This window comes from Staurois parvus, unplaced genomic scaffold, assembly GCF_062004578.1.
Source record: "Staurois parvus isolate SC_StPar_1 unplaced genomic scaffold, SC_StPar_1.0 ptg000048l, whole genome shotgun sequence".
Taxonomy (NCBI): domain Eukaryota; kingdom Metazoa; phylum Chordata; class Amphibia; order Anura; family Ranidae; genus Staurois; species Staurois parvus.
This window is the reverse complement of record NW_028317844.1, coordinates 6,641,683-6,663,430: the sequence shown is the minus strand read 5'-3', so window position 1 is coordinate 6,663,430 and position 21,748 is coordinate 6,641,683. Positions and strand designations below refer to the sequence as shown.

General features: G+C 40.0%; 1 long non-coding RNA gene across 1 annotated transcript; it reads right to left on the bottom strand.

Annotated features, from left to right (window-relative positions):
- Window positions 1-891: 891 nt before the first annotated feature.
- On the bottom strand, window positions 892-16,570 carry LOC149470329 (uncharacterized). The gene is made up of 2 exons (XR_016308971.1): window positions 16,373-16,570; window positions 892-4,327 (listed from the first exon to the last, which is right to left on the bottom strand). It is a non-coding gene; the product is annotated as an uncharacterized LOC149470329 (long non-coding RNA).
- Between the last annotated feature and the right edge of the window lie 5,178 nt (window positions 16,571-21,748).

The following is a 21,748-nucleotide window of genomic DNA, read 5'->3' as shown; positions in this document are numbered from 1 at the left end:
TAATGTTTCATTACGTTATCTGTTTTCCTGTTGTGTTTTGTTCTTTGTTTCTGATCCAACATGTTCCACTGTTATATTTATATATGATGAGGTTAACAATGGATATTTAAATATCCCTGTCAGGCAGTGATGTTCTAACTAAATGTTCTGACTGAGAATGATACTATTTGATCGGAATTTATTTAGACTTGAGGGGAGAGAATCTGAGTATGGAAACCAATCAGCTTCTAGCATTTATTTACAAAACTTAATTTAAACAAATTAAAGTTTGATACTGGTTACTATGCATCACAGATTCTGTCTGCTCCAGTTTTAGTAAATTCCCCACTTTAAGCCCCCTTTGTGTATATCTGGTCTTCTACTAGGTTTGACTGTCAATGGCAAATAATGTTTCTAAGGTTCAAATAATGTAAATTTGAAGGATGTGACTGTTGCCATCAGCATTTGCTTCTATGGACCCTCACAATTAGGTCAAATTTTTCACATGAAGACTTTAACTTTTCCAAGGAAAGGATATGTTGGATTATATGGTCTCTGAGCCAGTACATTCTCACCAACATAAATGTTACTGTCTCATTCAAAGAAATAGTATAAGTTTATGAAGTATGTGTGCATATTTGAGAAGATACAGCCAAACGCTTTGGAGGAAAATTGGAGAAAAGAAGAACAAAGGTAAATTTGTTGACCCACAAAGACATATAAAATTTCAGCTTTTATTATCTGTTAAAATTAAACAAGGATACTGATTCATCTTTATGTGCAACAAATGTTTATCCCCAATTCGACTCTCCATTTTTATTTTTTTCTAAACAGCTTTTATATAAACATCACCTGCCAACACATAAAACAATGTCTTTTGGATCTTTTGCAAGTCAAAAAGGCCAAAATGTATTGTATTTCTTTAAGTTTATTTGATTAAACTTACAAAATAATAATTCATTACAGTGGAGATCAGTATAACTGGCACATATAGTTACATAGTTAATTTAACAATACATAACACCCAGGATCTCTAAAGCCATACACCATTATTAAAGACAACAACTAACTACTGTGTCTTACATGCTCCATGGGTAGTGGGTATGGGAGCGCACTGCACTGGTCATATTCAACAACAAGGTTGTATCACAGCACAGATTATAAATACAGGGAAATTGGGAAATATAGTGGAAAAGTACTTTGCTGCAACCTAGAAAGGCAAATGCATAGTTTAATTCATTTGATTTGTACCATTCCATGGTGTTGCATAGCAGAGCCTAATATAGTTCACTCTTTAGTACATTCATAGGATGAGAAGCATTCCATTTCCAGTCAAATGTGGGCACTTATATCCTATGGTCTAAAGCACAGGTGTCAAACTGGTGGCCCTCCAGCTGTTGTTAAACTACAAATCCCATGAGGCATTGCAAGATTGACAGTTGCAAGCATGACTCCCAAAGGCAGAGGCATGATAGAAAATGCAGTTTCACAGCAGCCGGAAGGCCACCAGTTTGACACCCCTGGTCCAAAGACTTGATGGCCTGAACATGTGTGGTGGTGTTGTTTTTGGCTTCACTGGAAGGCTAGTTCACTGCTCTTTCTCTCACATAATTTGCTGATAGTGCAGGAAGCAGCTCTTTCTTTGGGGGCACTGCATGGAACCTAATACAGTGTTGCTGACCTATTGAGGATCAAAATGACATGTGATTTTACCAAAAGAAAGCACAAAGCTGTAAATTGAGCCTTAATTTGGGCTTGTAGATTCATGAAACATTTTATAGAATTGTTAAAACTAATCTTTACTCAAATAAATCAAAGTAAATATTCATTGTGAATAAGTGTAGGCACCCAGAGGTGCCTGATTCAAACTTTTGATCTACACAGTGTACACTAAGGGTCCCAGAGCAAAGGGCTGTCTATTACTTAAACATAAACTAGGCTATCACACCCAATGACCAACAACAAGGCTAAAGTGCTAGATTCATTGGATTAAAGTTGATATTTACATTGCAGAGCGAGTGCATTTTGAAGGCACTTTGAGGAGAACACAGACATGTACAGACACTTCTGGGTACATGTGTTTTATTCTAGTGGTCAGCTGTGTGGCCAGTTTAGCCGAGAATAGGTAGACTTTTTGAAGTCTGGCTATAATTGAAATGTTGATGGCATTAGTATATATTGTCTTGTATTAAACTGGGCTGTGATATTTAGATTTTTCTGTATAGAATATTGAAGTATGCATTTAAATGATAAAAAAGGAAAATAAACATATTTCACTCTTTGTTACTAGCAAGGTTATGTTAATTTGCTTGTGGTTTCTTGCACACAGGTATGGATATTTGCATAGGTAAATACTTTCACGCTCAAACTGCAATCTGGCATGCAGGTTAGCATGAGTTATCAATTTTCAAGCTATTAAGTGAAGCGCATTGAAATTATATCCATCACAAACATTACAAAAATGAAAACAGGAATATACTGTAATAATTTGTACAATATTAATTAAAAAGGGAAAATATAGTTAGTTTGAATAAAAAATAAATCCTTCCATTTACTTTATTTACAATAAATATTTTGGTGAAATTATTGCTTCTAATATCACATTGTACCAAAACAAGAAAATGTTTTAAATTCTTTATTTTTGCCTAGTTTATTTAAATGTCTGCTGACTTTCTGCACAGTTTCATCAAATAAATTGCTGCCATTGATGGTTGTCAAATCGCAGGAACATGTGCTCTCACATTACAAAACATGGTTCTATGTGCACATATGCATTGACTGTGCTCTGGGGCTTACAAAAGTTTTAGCATAGCTGGCCTTGAGCTCCTCTGGGAGTATATTCTTGCACTTGCATGAAGGGCCCACCACAAATACTAAAGCATGCAAATCCTGATTGGGGTATACATGTGCAATTTACATATAGGCACACTAGATATGAAATAATTCGAATAATGTATCCCTGCTCTATTATCCATGTTGACAACCCAGTAAAAAAATTGTATGACCTTAGTATATCAGGTACTACATAAATGCACATATAATTTCTGCAAGACACATTTTCATGGCAGATGGGCTTTGTCCGCCTAACCTAGATGTTTTTTTATTTTGAGTTAAAGAAATTACATAACTTCCAATAACATAACAGTTTCCAGACAATCAAAACCTCATGCCAATTTGATTGTTTGCCACTGCTTAGAATGCATTATAAAAAGAAAAAAAAATGCATAGTAAAAACAAAAAATGTTTAAGCTGTTTCTAGTATTGCTTTTTGTGAAAATCTTTTTGACAAACAACACATAGAACATTCTGTCCCCTTGAAAAAGCACACTGCAAATATACATCAACATCTTGTTGGCGTTCTGGCAAAGATTAATCAGGATGTTCATAAAAACAATATAAGCCTTATCTAAGAATGGACAAACGTAAGGTATGTATTTAAAAGCTGACTGGAAATAGAACGCTTCCACATCAAGCTTATCTGAAGATGATTCTGAAGAACAAGGCAGGTATTGTCTATCCTTCCAGCACAATGACTACCTTTCATGAGAGTAATTCAGATCTCTCTACCTGCTACCAGCCTGCATGGCATAGGTTATGTCTGTTTCACTCTTGATTAATGAATTGACATACTCCTGGTTGCAGGTGGAATATTCCACAGAAGAAAACAAAAAGAAATCAAGGTGTACCATACAAATTTATTTGGTTACATGGTTACAAATGCGTTACTCAGTCTACGTGTTGTTATATATATGAACATAGCTGTCTACATATGATCAAAACAGTCTGTAAGTCCTCTCGGTCCTTGCTGTGGTCTCTGTGACCCTGTCATCATCTCCATTACAACTGTGTCTTGCAGCTCATATTACATATCTTGCTAGGTTTCACCATGGGATAGTGTCTCAGGTGTTCCACTGAGGAAACACCATTCTTCGAGGTTTCGTTTCTGGAGGTTTTCAATACCCTGTGCCTGATACAACAATGATTGGAGGGAAAGCTTCAGCCAAGAGGAGCAAAACATTCAGAAAAGGGGGGACATAGATTTTGCATGGCATTACATGCCATTCCATGATGTGCTTGGTCATCAGAAAAGAGCTGAAGTGGCGAGAGTGGTCTGTTGTCGTACATAGGTCACAATCCCTTAGCAGCAAAGGTTTAGAAGAAAGATGGAGGCAATGCTGAGGAGGAGAGCAGAAGATGTATACAAAGACTCTGCATGCGAATGTGGTGTTGTAGTGTTTGTAGAAGTCGTAGCTGGTGATACACCACTTGAATTTGTTATGGATGATGAATTCTGAGTCACTGATGTTACATGTGTAACATTGGATTTTACAGTAGATTGACTGTGAACCTGAAATAAATAGACATTATCGGCATTAATATCCATCTACAAACAAAAAATGTTAGGCAAATGTATTTGTAATTGAATATATACTTTGCAATAAACATTATTGCCAATTTATATATTCTAACCTACAAAAAATATTATTTTAAACTGGGAGTATTAACCACAAGCAAAACATCAATTACATTTTTGTTGGCATAATAAATTCAAACAATATAGTCTATATCTGAAGACAATTTTTTATAGTTTTGGATAAAATAGGGTATGGTGAAAGCCCCAGTTAAGTTTTTATTTGTTTTCTGTGCCCCATTGGGGAGATTTTCCTTCACTGTTTGTCTTGCGATAAAACAGAGAGTAGATCTCTCAAATGAATTGAAATCCTCTTTTAGCCTAGGTTCACACTATTGCAGGCCGTGCGCCCCCTCTTTTGCTTGGGCACGGCAGCCCATTCATTTGAATAGGCTGCAGTGGCGTGTTTCCCACAGGAAAAAGGTGCTTGCACCTTTTTGGAAATGAGGCCGCAGTGAAACCGCGTGGTCTTTTTGACCATGCGGTTTTCCTGTGGTTCCCGCACCTGCAGTCACAGTGCGGGCTGAGATTCGTGGGAGTGCCATTCATAATAAATAGCAGCCCCGTGCACCTCGCAAGAGCAGCTTAATTCAGCTACAGGTGGTTGTGGGAACAGGTGAGATTCTTGCACCAGCAACCAGCCGGCAGCCTGCGGGCTAGTGTGAACCGAGCCTTGGACAGTTGTGTATAGAACAAGTGTCTCCATTGACAAAATTCCCCACCTATTGTTGTGAAAACCCAAATTTTTTAATTTTCCTATTGCTATGCAATGGTTAATGACAAAAAAGAGAGTAAAATTAATCAGTGGGGAAACAGAAAACAATAAAAAACCTGGCTGGAGGTTATAACCCTTCCACACTTTATATAAAATAAAAAAGTTTTAATTATATCGAATTTCCTTTTTATTCATAGCATTTTTAATCAACTTAACTAATAGAATACATAATCAAAAGAAAGGCAGCGTGTTACAGGTGGATGTAAACCAGGGGCAGACTGACCATTTGGAAACTCTGGCACTGCCCGAGGGCCCGGGGTCAGTAGGGGGCCCCATGAGATGCCTCTGGTATCTTTTTCATAGGCTTTTTTGAGTTTGGGAAAGGACACAGGGGCCCCATGATCCCTTATACCCGGGGCCCATGAGTTGTCAGTCCGCCCCTGATGTAAACCATAATACAGAGGTGTCAGCAGGGTTGTGCAAACAAAGTCTGCAGGCAATCAGTCTGTTAAGGACATTATACTGACATCATTGTTAGAAAATATAAAGCACAGCCATTACAATTTTGATCAACATCTCAAGAACCATAAATGAATTTTTTTTTTGTTTAACCTGTTTTTGTTTGGATACCATGGGATTGGTTTACTAAAATTGAAGTGTGCATAATCTGGTGCAGCTCTGCATAGAAACCAATCAGCTTCCAGGTTTTATTGTCAAAGCTTAATTGAACAAGCTGAATGTAGATGCTGATTGGCTACCATGTACAGCTGCACCAGTTTTTGCACTCTCCAGTTTGAGTAAATAAACCCCACTGTGATCAAACATATAATGGTTTGTGTCCAATATCATTGGTACTAGTATTAGTACTGTTTGGCAGTATTAAAGTATATCTAGAGTCAAACAAATTGGTTTTGAATAAGGTGTAGAAAGGTTTAGAGCCATTCTCAATTTTTTATTGTTTCCTATGACCCAGTGGGAAGATTCACCTTCTCTATCGGTCTTGCTGACCTCTGCTGTGAGGACAGAAAGTAATGAGAAAACCAACTTCTAAGAAGGAATCAGTAAGGGCTCAATTACATTTTTGTTCTGTATCACTTTTCGGTAATGTGTATATCACACATGCTACTACAAAGCATATTGTGCACAATGCCATTCATTTTGAGAGCCTCTGATGAAGTCAGACAACAAAACTTTGTTTTAAACAAACCGGTGTTAAACCAGAGTTACACTATGCCGGATTTATTTTTGTTTTAAATTCCGTGACTATGTATCAAGTTCCTGCTCAATATACTGGAGAAAAGGTGGAAAGTCCCAGGTAAATTGAAGCTGTAATTTTATCTCTCTGTAATGGCGTGGAGCTTGAGAATGATAAAATAGCTAGAATGAGGAAGAACAGCATAGGAAGGTAGCTGTTGTTACTGTTGACTGCTTGGAGAACTTATGATCAGGACACTGCAGCACAAGCTCTTTTTAGACCTTCAGAAATGTGGGTCTGATGTTTCTAATGGGTATTTTTGGATAACTGAAAGCACAGCTGTTGGAATACTATTACAGCACTAAGGCAACATAGCATTTGTTGTGGTGCACTACATTGAAAAGTGCTGCATGTCTGGTTCTTGTGCATTGGCAACCCATTCAAAAGAAATGGACTGATTTAATACAAAGCACATTACCATGTGACAGAACAAAGCAGTTCAACACATAAAAAAGGGAAAGAGTGAATGGGCCCTGAGGGGATTCTTCTCACTTTGTGAAGAGTTCATCAAACTTCCTTTTGTGACTCTGGGACAAGAACAAAATAACAAACAAGAAATGAAATAATTCTTCAACCCAAAATAGAAAAAAAGTTTGTGCTTTAGATACACTTGTTTAGGTAAATGCAATATAATAGCTAGTTGGTTGGTTCCTGTAAAAAAAACCAAAAAAACAATTGGCCCTAATATGAAATCCTTTTGAGTTTGCCCAAGATGGCTGCACCATCATTTACCCTAGCAGCAGATAAAAATGATTTGATCCCCAGGGAGAAAAGTACTATAGAAATAATTATTGATATGACCATGGGTAGACCATAGACCTAAAAATCTTCAGATGTTATCATTTTGCAGTAAACATTGTACCACAATTCTGGTCAACTAGCCATTGCCAACAGATATGGCTGAAGGAGCCCAGGTGTCCTTAGCCTTTCCAGAACAATTGGTTAAACAATGCCCAGATAAGGTTGAATTTAGAACTGCTAGCTGACCAGCTAGGTAGATTGTTTAAAGAAAGAGCTAGATGCATTCCAAAATGCACAAACTATAAATGGACATTAACACTTATAGGTATTACTACCAGAGTTTGTTGATCCAGTGAATATGTGATTGCCTTATGGCAGTGGTCCTGGGGGCCGAATGTGAGCCTTTGCTTACTTTTATGTGGCCCTTGTGGCATTATCCCCCCTCCCCACTATCAGCAACAATGGGTTATAGTTCCTGCCACTGACACCGATAAAAGGACACTAGTCCTCCTATTGATATCAATGATGAGGCACTATTCCTCCTATTGATACTAATAATGGTGTACTATTCCTCCTATTGATACCAATGATGGGGCATTATTCCTCCCACTAACACCAATGATAGGGAACTATTCCTCCTATGACACCAATGATGGGGCACTATTCTCCCCATTCACACCAACGATGGGGCATTATTCCTCCCATTGATACCAACGATGAGGAACAATTCCTCCCACTAACACCAATGATGGGATGTTATTCCTACCACTCACACCAATAATAGCATAGTACCACTGGATTGGCATAAGGCCAATGTGATGCCAATATTTAAATAGGGGTCAACACCTTTACCAAGTAATTATAGACTTGTTAGTTTAACTTTTATATCTTAGTTGGGAAGATACTGGAGAGTTTAATAAAAGAGCACAAATAAACAAACAAAAAAAATATTTTAAGCAACAGACAGCATGGATTCATGAAAGACAGAAGTTGTCAAACAAATCTGATTTCTTTTTATGAGGAGGTGAGCAAAACCTTGGACAGAGGGGTGGCGATGGACGTGGTATACTTGGATTTTGCAAAATCGTTTGACACAGTTCCCCACACACGGCTAATGTGTAAGGTAAAGTCTACGGGCTTGGAAAAATCCATATGTAAATGGATAGAAAACTGGCTACAAGATCGTATTCAGAGAGTAGTGGTTAATGATTCATACTCTGAATGGTCTGGGGTCATCAGTGGTGTACCCCAGGGTTCAGTGTTGGGACCCTTACCTTTTAATATATTTATAAACGATATAGGGTCTGAGATTCTAAATACCATTTCAGGCTTTGCAGATGACACCAAGCTGTGCAGTGGAATAAAGTCCTTACAGGATGTCTCCAACTTACAAGCCGACCTCCATGCACTGCTTAATTGGGCAACTATATGGCAAATGAGATTTAATGTTGATAAATGTAAGGTTATGCACTTGGGGGCTAAGAATATGCATGCATCATACATACTAGGGGGGGTACAACTGGGGGAATCAATGGTGGAGAAGGATCTGGGAGTTCTGGTAGATCACAAGCTTAATAATGGCATCAATGCCAAGCTGCGGTTTCTAAAGCGAGCAAAATCCTCTCTTGTATTAAAAGAGGTATAGACTCCGGAGAGAGAGATATCATATTCCCCTGTGCAAATCATTAGTAAGACCTCACCTGGAATATGCAGTTCAGTTTTGGGCACCAATTCACAAAAAGAACATTAGGGAACTAGAGAAAGTACAGAGAAGGGCAACCAAACTGATAAGAGGCATGGAGGAGCTCAGCTATGAGGAAAGATTAGAGGAACTGAATTTATTCTCTCTTGAGAAGAGGAGATTAAGGGGGATATGTACCACATGTATAAATACATCAGTGGTTCATATAGTGAACTCAGTGTAGAGTTATTCACCCTGAGGTCATCACAGAGGACAGGGGGGCACTCTTTACGTCTGGATGGAAAAGAAAAGTAATCTCCAAACACGGAAAGGTTTCTTCACAGTAAGAGCTGTGAAAATGTGGAATAGACTGCCTCAAGAGCTGGTTCTGGCCAGCTCAGTGGATTGCTTTAAAAAAGGTCTGGATTCTTTTTTGGATACACAGAATATAACTGGTTATTATTTATAGGTAAAGTTGATCCAGGGAATATCCGATTGCCTCTTGGGGGATCAATAAGGAATTTTTTCCCCTGCATGAGCAAATTGGATCATGCTTTGCTGGGTTTTTTGTCTTCCTCTGGATCAACTGTGGTTGTAGGATTATAACTTTTTTTTTTATGGTTGAACTGGATGGACTTTTGTATTTCTTCAGCCAGACTAACTATGTAACTATGATGGGACATTATTCCTATCACTGATGGAGCACTATTACTCCCCCTAATATCAACGATGGGGCACTTTTTACTCCCACTGACTCCATGACATTTTCTTCTCTCACTGGCCACAATTCAGCCTCCCAAAAGTTTGAAGGACAGTAAACTGGCCCTTTGTTTAGAAAGTTTGGAGACCCCTGCCTTAGGGGATCAGGAAGATTTTTTTCTTCTCCTGCTGGAGCAAACAGCATACTTTATAGAGTTTTTTGCCTTCCTCTGGATCAACTGTGGGTATAGCGTCTGCATATAAAGGTTTTCTATTTATTTATTTAATGTATTTTGTATTGTTCCATTGGTTGAAATAGATTGACTTTTGTCTTTTTTTAATGTAACTATCTATAATTTTGAAATTCATGTCCCCTGTTTTATAATTGATTGGAGATATAATACACAAGTCAGACTTGCTGCTTTACTTCAGTAGGGTATTTTATGCTAAATTACTTTTTCAAATTTTCTATGTAGGATGAAAGAATAGCCTACCATGGGTCGAGTTTTTTTATACAACAGACATGGAGTATGCTAGGAAGAGGTTTCCAATAAAAAAAAAAAATACTAAAATTTTAATTGCAAAAAATCAATGCCACTAATTTGCACATATTTTATATTATTATTTGAGTTATTATGATATGGAGAATAATAAACCACCTGGGCCATGAGAAAACGCATGAGAATATATCCACTGAATCCCTCAGAATTGGAAGATGTTATATCATGATACTGGATGGAAGCATCACCTTCAATTGCTTCCCATTTTTAATCACAATAATAACTCTCAGTATGTCCATGCAAAGAAAGACAAAGGGGCGACCATCGCATAAAACACATTTATTATCATAAAGTATTGCACTCATATTCAGGTGGGCAAATCAGCGCTGCGTACAGAGTATTCTCCTGTCCCATCAGAAGGCGCTTGTGTGTCTGATGTCTGCACACTGCTCTCTAACACCAGGAAGTGGTTGCCCCTTTGTCTTTCTTTGCATGGCCATAGTGAGAGTTATTATCGTGTGATTAAGAATGGGAAGGAATTGAAGGTGATAATTCTATCCAGTACTATGATATAACATTTTCCAATTCTGAGAGATTCGGTGGATATATTCTCATGCGTTTGTGACTCTTTTTTTAAGGGTCCACATGTTCTGGTAAAAGTCCTACCATTTTCTGGTGGTGGAGCACTAATTATATTACAGACACATGGTGATCTACTATATGCTTCATAACACTGGGACCAGGGGCGGACTGACCATTTGGAAACTCGGGCACTGCCCGAGGGCCGGGGTCAGTAGGGGACCCCATGAGATGCCCCTGGTACCTTTTCATTGGCTTTTTTGAGTTTGAGCAAGGAGACAGGGGCCCCATGATCCCCTATTGTCCGGGGGCCCCATGAGTTGTCAGCCCGCCCCTGACTGGGGCTATTAATTTCTAAGTTTGGACATATTTATGTTATTACTTATGTGGTTGTGACAGATTCTGAGTTGTGAAATTTGAGCGCAGCAATTTATTTATAATATTTGTATACAATTGACCTGATTGTCTTGCCAGCAATTATTTTTCCACTTTTTCACTATTTGCGCAGCTTTTTTTGTTTTTTTATGTATATTGAATCTTAGCTTTTCATATGTAGTGTGCTGGGAACACACTGTGATGACGTGCCTAGCAACAGAAAAGTGGCCTGGAGGGTGCCTAGCATAAACGCCGATGATGTCAAGGTGTAAACTGGAAGTGCACGTGCCGCCATTTTGGATAAGGGATCTATGCACTTTGATTCAACAACTAAACTGTATAGTGAGTCTTTGATCCTGTAGTGTCCTAGGTGGAGACTTTTAAATGTGAGTGTATTTTTGATCAGTTTTAATACAGTGGATTGTATTTGGCTATACTTCACTATATGGAGCATTTTTGTCATATACCTGTGGAGCGTTTTGGAGATTTTAAGTGCTGACGATGGTGAAAATTTATGTACCAGTATACCCTCCCAGGTTAAAGGGAAAGGCGTAGTTTGACCTGAGAATACAGGTCAAATCTGAAGGTGAGCGCAATAGTGTTTCAGAGGGGGATAAACACTAAGGGGTGACACAGGAGCACCATATATGTGTATGCAGTAGTGTGATCACACAGACCAACTTGGAGCACAGTGGATTTATAGGGACTGTTCACCTGCATTTTGAGACCATAATATTGAGGACTTGTCGATGGTATATTTGGTACACGATGCACAGGAGATGTACCGCACAAGCACATGTGAAGATATTGGAGAGTTAAAGGGACAGTTCACCATTTTGTATGATTCATTTGATATTTGTATACACTATTCATTTAGCACTGGTATATGTAGTTTTATGGATACTCATGTATATGTGTTGATATTTATTGTGATATAGCACATATTAATGTCACATAGCACAATATTCTGTTTTCACTATTCACATATGCACGTTGGATTTATTTAGCACTGTATTTGTATTTATAGTACTGCGCTGCATTTTTAAAAAATTTATGATAAACATGGCCTTGCCAAACACTGGAGTATAAGGGACCATACTGTTTCTTCTTTAGACTATATTACTCTTAGTTATCTATACAAAAGGTAAGTGTATAAAACTGTGGAGAACAGCTAATCATGAACAGATTGTACTTGACCAACAAGTCAATCATGAAATAGGGGTATAAGGAGACTGGAGCTGGACATTTTATTAGCCCCTTTGTACGTCTTATAAATGAGCTAGAGGAAGAATATGTGTTTTCAATTCTGTTAAAAATATGAGTTATTTAAACATTGAGTTTTAAAAGCATATTTGTAAAACAGTGTTCATGTTCTGTGTCTATGCCATTTCTCCATCTCCAGCTGCTCACTGGACAGGAAAGTGCTTCGGTCCAATGAGAACAGGAAACAGGAAGTCATGTTAGGAAAATAACATTGCTCTAAACGGCAAAATGTGTTATTACAAAGTCTTCCAACAATGTATAGAGCACCCAGGAAGTCATATTAAAACATCTGCCTTGAAGAAGGCCACATTCTTTTTTTGTCTATTGCGTCCATGTACACAGTGGTCTTGACACGTCTAAAATTATCAGTATAATCTAAAACAATTTCAAATTGTTTTTTAGAAGTTTGGTACACAGCTTTGAAAAGAATATATGAAAGCAAACAAAATAGGATGGAGAAATTACTGGCCTACGGTATCTTTCACAGTCAAAACAAAATAGAGCCAAAAATATGACTTAAAGCGGGACTTCACTCTCTCAATCAACATTGACTATTTTTAATCCTTATGCTGCTAGCATTAGTAAATGGATAGGAAAGTATATCATATTTACTTGTTTTAAACTTTTTTTTTTTTACCATTCTTCAGTTACTTCCTGGTTTCCATGCCTAGGCAAATGATGTCATACACCCAGGGGCGGACTGACCATTTGGAAACTCGGCACTGCTAGTAGGGGGTCAGTAGGGTCAGTAGGGGGTCCCATGAGATGCCCCTGGTACCTTTTCATAGGCTTTTTTGAGTTTGGACAAGGACACAGGGGCCCCATGATCCCCTATTGCCCGGGGGCCCCATGAGTTGTCAGTCTGCCACTGCATACACCCCAGGAGTCTTCAGGAGGGGAAGGAGAGTTCTCAGCTCAGCAAATGCCTGCGCTAAGGGCAGATAGATTCCAGGAAGTAAATGCTACATGAATCATCTGCCCTTACTCAAGATGGCCATGAACAGAAATGCCAGGGGGTGTTTTTCAAAATGAGTTCTCAGCAAAATAAAGCATTGAGACATTGATGGATGCAGGAGTTTGCTTTGAATATTAACATTGAATTAATTTGCATTTTTGGTTTGTGGTGAGCAGATGCAGTGCAGTTCCAGTTTAAGTTGCAAGGAAGACCAGTTTTTTTTGGATAGAGGAAGGGGATAGAAGTATTTAGTATTAGGAATCCATAGCCAAATAAATAATTGTAATGCTTTCTGAAAGGAGATGACATCTGCATAAATGCCAATTTAATTGTATATGCTTAAACCAGAAAAATAAGAAAGGAAAGAAAAAACCCCCACATGTTTTGGGGGCTACACCACTCCTCCTTCATGGGGGCTACAACTGGTATTGCCCCAAAAAGAGTTGGATGTTTTTATCTTTTATTTATCAACAATCTAAATTAAGCAACTTTTCTCTGCCACTCCTTTCTATATTTTTATGGTTTAAACTACAGTTGGGTGCTCATCAAGGGAACCTTTGCTGTGTGGGAGCTACCTTGCCAGAGCTATTGAGCTTGGTTGACTTTTCCTTCATCTGGGTACACTTGCAAGTCTAAAAGTTCCCAATGCCTCTTTGAATATGTTGTCCTGGTGTAATGTTAGATGCTGACCAGATGTACACGACACTGTTGGGTGGGTATTCTGATACAATCAAGAAATTGTGATGCTTTTAAAACCAATGAGGTATTCACTGGCCTGATATGTTAAAAATGGCATTTGCCATCAGCCATTTTCCTTCAAGAAATATTTATTTGTACACATTTGCCAAAGAATATTATCAGAAATCTTTATTAGAAAGTCCAGTGAAGTAAATGTTTTCAAAATCCAACACTAATCAAAACTTGTATTCCCTATTTGGATAGTGTGATAAGGGTAGAATCACTGCCAGGCTTTGACTGCTTTTTGGGTCCCCACAGGGGAGAGGTCTCCTTATTTCTTACCCCAATGTGCCACAAGCATAGGGAATTATGGCAACATAAACGGCATCAAAAACTCTTTTTTTCTCTAAAAAGTGAAGGGAACAGTTATACTTTCAGAAGTGATAGGAAAATAAGTAAAATCTCCCCAGAGAGGTCATAGATAGCAATATAAGCATGATATAAAGTTGACCAATTCCCCATGTTATACCGAATTGAATATGAGTTTGGCTCGAGTTTAAAAATAGTTAATTTATATATATAGAAGCTGCATATGTGGAGCAAAAAACACAAATTTGCAACTTGCATAATATTAGAAAACTAACTCTTTTACTATACTTTTCCAGTGTTGTTATTTAGGTTTCGTAGGTTTTTATGGCAGTCAAGTTGTGAGTGAATATTAGAGGCAACTATATTAAATCAAGAAGAATCTATCAGTTTTTTTAAATAGAAAAAGTCTCTATTCTTGAAACATAGAAAAGTGAGGCCCAAATTCCATTACATTAAAAGCCCATAGTTTATGAGAACCAAAGAAAATAACTACATATTAGCTTAGTGATCTAGGTGGCTTACACTGGTTGGTTAGATTTTTAAAACCCGCAATGGAATAATTACCACTGAGGAAAGAGGTACAATCACGCCTTTGTTGGTAAAGTTGGATACAGCCTGTGCCGTCTCCCTTTTGTTGGAAATCATGGGGCCTATTTAGTAATGTTTTTAACAGAAATTCACCCAAAATATGCATACATTTATAATAAAAATGAAAGGTGAAACATTTGTATATAGATATACAAAAACATTATAAATAACTTTTTTTCCTTTTTTTTTTAAATAAGTGATCACATTACTCAGCAGCAAAGAGAAGGGAGGGAGGAGAAACAGCAGAGCACTAAGCTTCCCAGTGAAAAGCTGTGCAGATTTCATTAACAAAATGTGTGAATGTTGGGTGAAAACTGTGTGAATTGAGGGTGCAAATGTTTATAAATAGATGCCATGTTGTCTTTATGTTAATTGTGTACTTGTGAAAGCCTCTGATTGCCTACAGTGTGAGCAAGTCTCAGTCTCATTCTACACAAGTAGACAGACCCGATGTCTCCAAAATTCCTGACTGTCCTCCTTAACAAACAGTGCTTCACCTGAAGCTATATCCTTTACCTTACAGATCTTTACTGACTGCAGAGTAGCAATGTTGTCTAACAAAGACACTCAACCTTTCTTTACAGTGGAACCCTAACTGTCATTTTATACTTTTTTTTTTTACTGGGCACCCCAAGCATCTCTCAAGTTTCTTTATGGGGTCCTGATCTACAGATTGCCCCACTGGGTTCTAGGAGTTCATTGTGGTTGAGCTAAAAAAAAAAAATATTCAAAGGCGTGATACTTCTGCTTTAGGCTCTGCATTCTGTTGATAGATCTCTTTAAAACTGGAGGCTTCTAAGCCTCACATCAAGCAGGAAGTTCAACTCCCCAACATAGTACCCATGCAGTATTATAGAATGTATAATTTATATTCATAGAATAGATCTGCTTAAAACTGTTTGGTTATTGTAATGTTTGCATATAAAATGCCTTCATAACTCGTAATGACAATACATTTGTAAAACATAATGAATAAGAAGACATTTGCTAAGGCACACCCAAAGCCATCCATTGAACTCTGCCAATTGCTTCTTAGTTTACAAGACTAAATTAAATATTTTCAGCATAACTTTTTTACTATTTGTGTTAAAGAAATGCTCCAAATTAAGTTGTACTAGCCATCAGGTGGAGTCTGAAATATAAAAGTACGCTTAAAATGTTGCACTACTCCCAAAAAATCCTTAGGAAACAACCGCGCACTTAATTAGAGCTTGAAATTTGTCTTTGAGGCTGACAAATAGCTGATGCAGTAAACACCAGGAAAAGTATTACTTCACAAAAAAAAATCAGCTTGATTTTGCCACATCATTGATAATGTTGGTAAAATACTGCTGTCATGTCTGTTCAGTATTTTTTTTTAATTAAATTATGGTTACTAGGTGATAACATACTTTTTACTGTCAAAAAGGCAAATGCAGCAAAAGCATCAATCTTATTTATTATATCCATCCCTGAGTGACATTACGTAAGCGAAAGTGAAAAAACGCAATGGTACTAGTTCAATAAATAAAAATTACTTTGTACAAGTACTATCACATCAGTCACTCATCCAAATCATATTTTATAAAATCTATAAAGTCTCACCTGACTGGGTATAAGCAAAGCCAGTATGACCATTCCTAGGCACAAGGTAATCATTTGATTCATCTTGCTCAGAGCTGTTGCTGTGTCCCCTTGATTTTAGGATAATAGTTACTAGCCTAGGGCTCTTCTTGTTTCACAGGACAAAAGCTGTGTCCAGATGAGAAGGATGACTGATTTGGGTTGGGTTTTTATGTGCTATGTAGGAGACCTTCACACCACTGATAAGCATATTCCCTCCCTCCACCTTTTCATGGTACTCCCCCTCCCTCTACCTCCTGCTCGCTTCATGTACATCCAGCCACTTTTCTGTTTTTCTGTTTATCTATCTCTTTTGTGTCCTTTTTATTTATTTTGTCCTTGTTTACTGAGGGTTTTTTAACCTTTGCTGAATGTATTATATAGCCATATATAAAAAAAAACAAACAAAAGGAAAAGAATAAAGAGACAAAAGGAGAGAACAAATGAATAGACAGATGGATGATGATACAGATAAAAGAGGGGGAGCAGACAAAATTTAGTGAAAGATAGATAGATAGATAGATAGATAGATAGACAGATAGACAGGTAGATGATAGATAGATAGATAGATAGATAGATAGATAGATAGATAGACAGACAGACAGACAGACAGACAGGTAGATGATAGATAGATAGATAGATAGATAGATAGATAGATAGATAGACAGGTAGATGATAGATAGATAGATAGATAGATAGATAGATAGATAGATAGATAGACAGGTAGATGATAGATAGATAGATAGATAGATAGATAGATAGATAGATAGAAGATATATAGCTAGATAGATAGATAGATAGATAGATGACAGGTAGATGATTGATAGATAGATAGATAGATAGATAGATAGATAGATAGAAGATAGATAGATAGATAGATAGATAGATAGATAGATAGACAGGTAGATGATAGATAAATAGATAGATAGATAGATAGATAGATAGATAGACAGGTAGATGATAGATAAATAGATAGATAGATAGATAGATAGATAGATAGACAGGTAGATGATAGATAAATAGATAGATAGATAGATAGATAGATAGACAGATTTTTATTTAAAGCTGTATTAAACCCGAAACAAAAAAAGTAATATATTGCAGCTTACTTATCAATAAAGTGTATGTAAACCCTCACCTTGTAAAACAACACATTTAGTTTACAATAGAAATGAAAGGCGAAACATTTGTCTATAGATATAAAAAAACATTATAAATACCTTTTTTTCCTTTTTTTTTAATAAGTGATCACATTACTCAGCAGCAAAAAGAAGCGAGGGAGGAGAAACAGCAGTGCAGTGAGCTTCCCAGTGAAAAGCTGTGCATTGTCAGCAGAAGTCTGATCATTGGAAGAAAGCACACTAGGGGTGGATTTACTAAAACTGGAGCATTCAGACTCTGTTGCAGCTGTGTTTGGTAGCCAATCAGCTTCTAACTTCAGCTTGTTCGATTAAGCTTTGGCAATAAAACCTGGAAGCTGATTGGGTTCTGTGCAGAGCTGCACCAGATTTTGCACTCTCTAGTTTTAGTAAATAACCCCCACTGAGTTCCCAGAATAGCTATAGAACTGACCACGCTGTGTTCTCCTGCTTGGTGTGGTTTGTTTTAATAGGAAAACAGAGGCACTGGCAGGAACACCAGGGATTTCACACAAAGGAAGCAATGCAAGGAGAACAGGATACTTTTTCATACAAGTACATGGTACAGTAGGAACATATCAGGAATATGAAATGTTGGGTTTACATATTCTTTAAACGTGACGGCTGCATTTGTTTTCTTTTTTTATGCTTTTTCCCATTTATTTTCACCAGGTGATTAGGCCAGTAACACCCCCCCTGTATAAAAGTGCCCCCACCCTGGATGAAGGAACACAGGGAGCACCTTTAGACAGTAGCATTGTCAGTCTGGGGGGGAGGGGAGTGTTACATGTACTAGCAGATTTAGACACTGACACATCAAAACCAAACTCCAGCTCTCACTTTATAAAAAGTTACAGCAACATTTTAATTTCCTTTTGGAATAAAGGTTTTACATAAATAAATATAATCTGATCATTGTAAGCACCCCTGACAGTGTTAAACGGTTTGTTTCCTCACTGTAACAGATACATTCTACTTGAGAGCTGGTTCTTTTAAAAAACAGCAGACTTGCTGGCCAGATCACCAACTGAAAATAGAAGAAAGAAAGTCTGAAAAATAAAATGAATGCAGCCATCACATCTGAGAATTGGTATGCTGCAATATTATTATTATTATTATTATACAGTATTTATAAAGCGCCAATAGTTCGCTCAGCGCTGTACATTACAGAGGGGAACAGAACATGTGACAGAAAGATACCAATACAATGCAAAACATGAGGGGATCGAGGGCCCTGCTCTTTCGAGCTTACAATCTAGGAGGGAGGGGATGGTGGCACAGGAGGAGATAGCTGTGGGGGATGGAGTGGTAGGAAGAGTGGAGGAGGTTGGCAAGTTAGCAGGGGGCGGGGTAGGCTTCCCTGAAGAGATGGGTTTTCAGGGTGCGCCTAAAGGAGAGGAGAGTAGGTGATAATCTGATGGGTTGGGGCAGGGAGTTCCAGAGGATTGGTGACACCCTGGAGAAGTCCTGGAGGCGGGCATGGGAGGAGGAGACCAGGGAACTAGAGAGAAGGAGGTCTTGTGAGGAGCGGAGTGTGCGTGCTGGGCGGTACTTGGATATTAGGTCAGTGATGTAGTTCGGGGCAGTATGGTGGACAGCTTTGTACGTCAGCGTTAGGATTTTGAATTTGAGCCGTTGCGCAATCGGAAGCCAGTGGAGGGATTGGCAGAGGGGGGTGGCGGAAACGGAGTGGTTGGAAGGGTGAATGAGTCTGGCAGCTGTAATCAGGATGGACTGAAGCGGGGATAGCCAGCGGCGAGGCAGGCCAGTGAGGAGGGAGTTGCAGTAGTCGAGTCGTGATATGATGAGGGAGTGGATGAGCTGTTTAGTGGTTTCTGGAGTTAGGAACGTGCGGATTTTGGCGATGTTGCGAAGGTGGAGTGTGCATGAGTTTGTTAAAGAGTGGACTTGGGGCTGGAAGGATAGGTTGGAGTCCAAAATGACACCAAGTACTCTGGCCTGCGGGGCGGGTTTGATGGTGGCGTTGTTGGACATGATGGAGAAGTCAAAGGGGGGGTGGTGTCCGGGCTGGAGGGAAGACAAGAAACTTGGTTTTGGAGAGGTTCAGTTTAAGGAAGTGGAGCGACATCCAGTCTGATATGTCGCTCAACAGGTGTGTGATTCGGGCGGAGACCGAGGGGGTGAGGTGGGGGGTTGAGAGATAGATTTGTGTGTCGTCGGCATAGAGGTGGTAGTTGAAGCCGTGAGAGTGTATGAGTTGGCCAAGGGAGGAGGTGTAGATGGAGAAGAGAAGGGGCCCGAGGACAGAGCCTTGAGGGACCCCAACAGAGAGGGGGAGTGAGAGGGAGGTGGTGGCATTATAGGTAACGCTGAAAGAGTGTTGTGACAGGTAGGATGAGAGCCAGGAGAGAGCAGAATCTCTGAGGCCGAGGGAGTGTAGTTTTTTGAGGAGGAGGGGGTGGTCGACTGTGTCAAAGGCCGCAGAGAGGTCAAGGAGTAGGAGCACTGAATAGTGGCCATTAGCTTTGGCGGTTAGCAGGTCGTTGGAGAGTTTGAGTAAGGCAGTTTCGGTGGAGTGTAGGGGACGGAAGCCGGACTGTAGGGGATCGAGGAGGTTGTTGTCTTTGAGGTGAGAGCATAGGCGGGCGTAGACTAGGCGCTCGAGGAGTTTAGATGTAAATGGGAGCAGGGAGATGGGTCTGAGGTTGTTCGGGTCATTGGGGTCCAGGGAGGGCTTTTTAAGTATGGGGGTGATGTGTGCATGTTTCAGAGGGGAAGGGAAAGTGCCGGAGGAGAGGGAGAGATTGAAGATGTGGGTGAGGGAGCGTAGGATGGAGGGGGAGGGAGGTTGTAGGAGTTGTGAGGGGATAGGGTTGAGGGGGCAGGTGGTGAGGCGGGCATCAGAGAGGATCTTGGAGACTTCTTCGATGGTAGTAAGGTCAAAGGTGCGGAGTGTTGGGGGAGCTTCAGTATGAGGAATGTAGGGTGGGGTGGGAGAGGAGGTCAGAGCAGTGGTGGGGCCGTGGGAGAGGGGTGTAGAGGGGGTAGCTGAGTGAGGGGGAAGGGGGTTGGAGGGAGTTTGAGCAGCGACGAAGTCCCTGTGGGTTATGTCGAGGGGGAGGGGGGATGAGGGGGTAGCTGTGTGAGAGGGGACGGGTTGAGAAGGCGTGTGAGTTGCGGCAATGTCCTTGCGAATTGTGTCAATCTTGTTTTTGAAGTGATTGGCAATCTCAAGGGCAGTGAGTGAGGTGCTGGGTGGAGGTGGGGGTGGCGAGAGTAGAGAGTTGAAGGTGGAGAAGAGTCGGTGAGGATTGGAGGAGAGGGCCTTGATGAGGGTCAGGAAGTAGACTTGTTTGGCAGTGTGGAGGGAGGAGGTGTAGGTGTGGAAGGCAGATTTGTATCGGGTGAAGGCTTGTTGGGATTTGGTTTTGCGCCATAGTCGCTCCAGGGCACGACTGTGTCGTTTGAGGGTTTTGGTGTGATCAGTCTGCCAGGGCTGGAGCGGTCGGGGTCTGATGTTGCATGTGGTTAAAGGCGCTAGTGAGTCAAGGGCTGTTGACAGCGCATTGTTGTAGGCGGTCATAGCCAAGTCGGGGCAGGACAGGGGGAGGATGCGGTCATGGAGTTGATCAGCTGCGGAGTGGAGGGAGGCAGGGTTAAGGTTGCGGAGGTTATGGCTGGTAGAAGTGTGACATTTGGAGGGGTAGGCGTTGGAGGATGAGGAGATAGAGAAGGTAATCAGGTTGTGGTCAGAGAGAGGGAAGGGGGTGTTAGTGAGGTTGTGGGGAGCGCAGCGGTTGGAGAAGACAAGATCAAGGATATTACCGTCGGAGTGGGTGGTGGATTGTATGCACTGTGCAAGTGCAAAGGAGGAGGTTAAGTGGAGGAGACGGGCTGTGTCCGGGTTGTCGAGGTTGACAGGGATGTTGAAATCCCCAAGGATGATAGTGGGTAGCTCAGAGGAGAGGAAGAAGGGTAGCCAGGAGGAGAAGTCTTCCAGGAAGCGGGGTATGGATCCAGGAGGCCGGTATATCACAGCAATCTTCAGGGGGGTTGGGGAGAATAGTCGGACGCAGTGGGCCTCGAAGGAGGAGAAGGATAGGGAGGGGGGGTTTGGGAGGACTCGGAAGGTGCTCAGCGGTGACAGGAGCAGGCCAACCCCACCACCTTTACGACCGTTGGGCCTGGGTGAGTGGGTCCAGGTGAGACCTCCGTAGGAGAGTGCAACAGGGGAGGTAGAGTCAGTGGGCTGGATCCA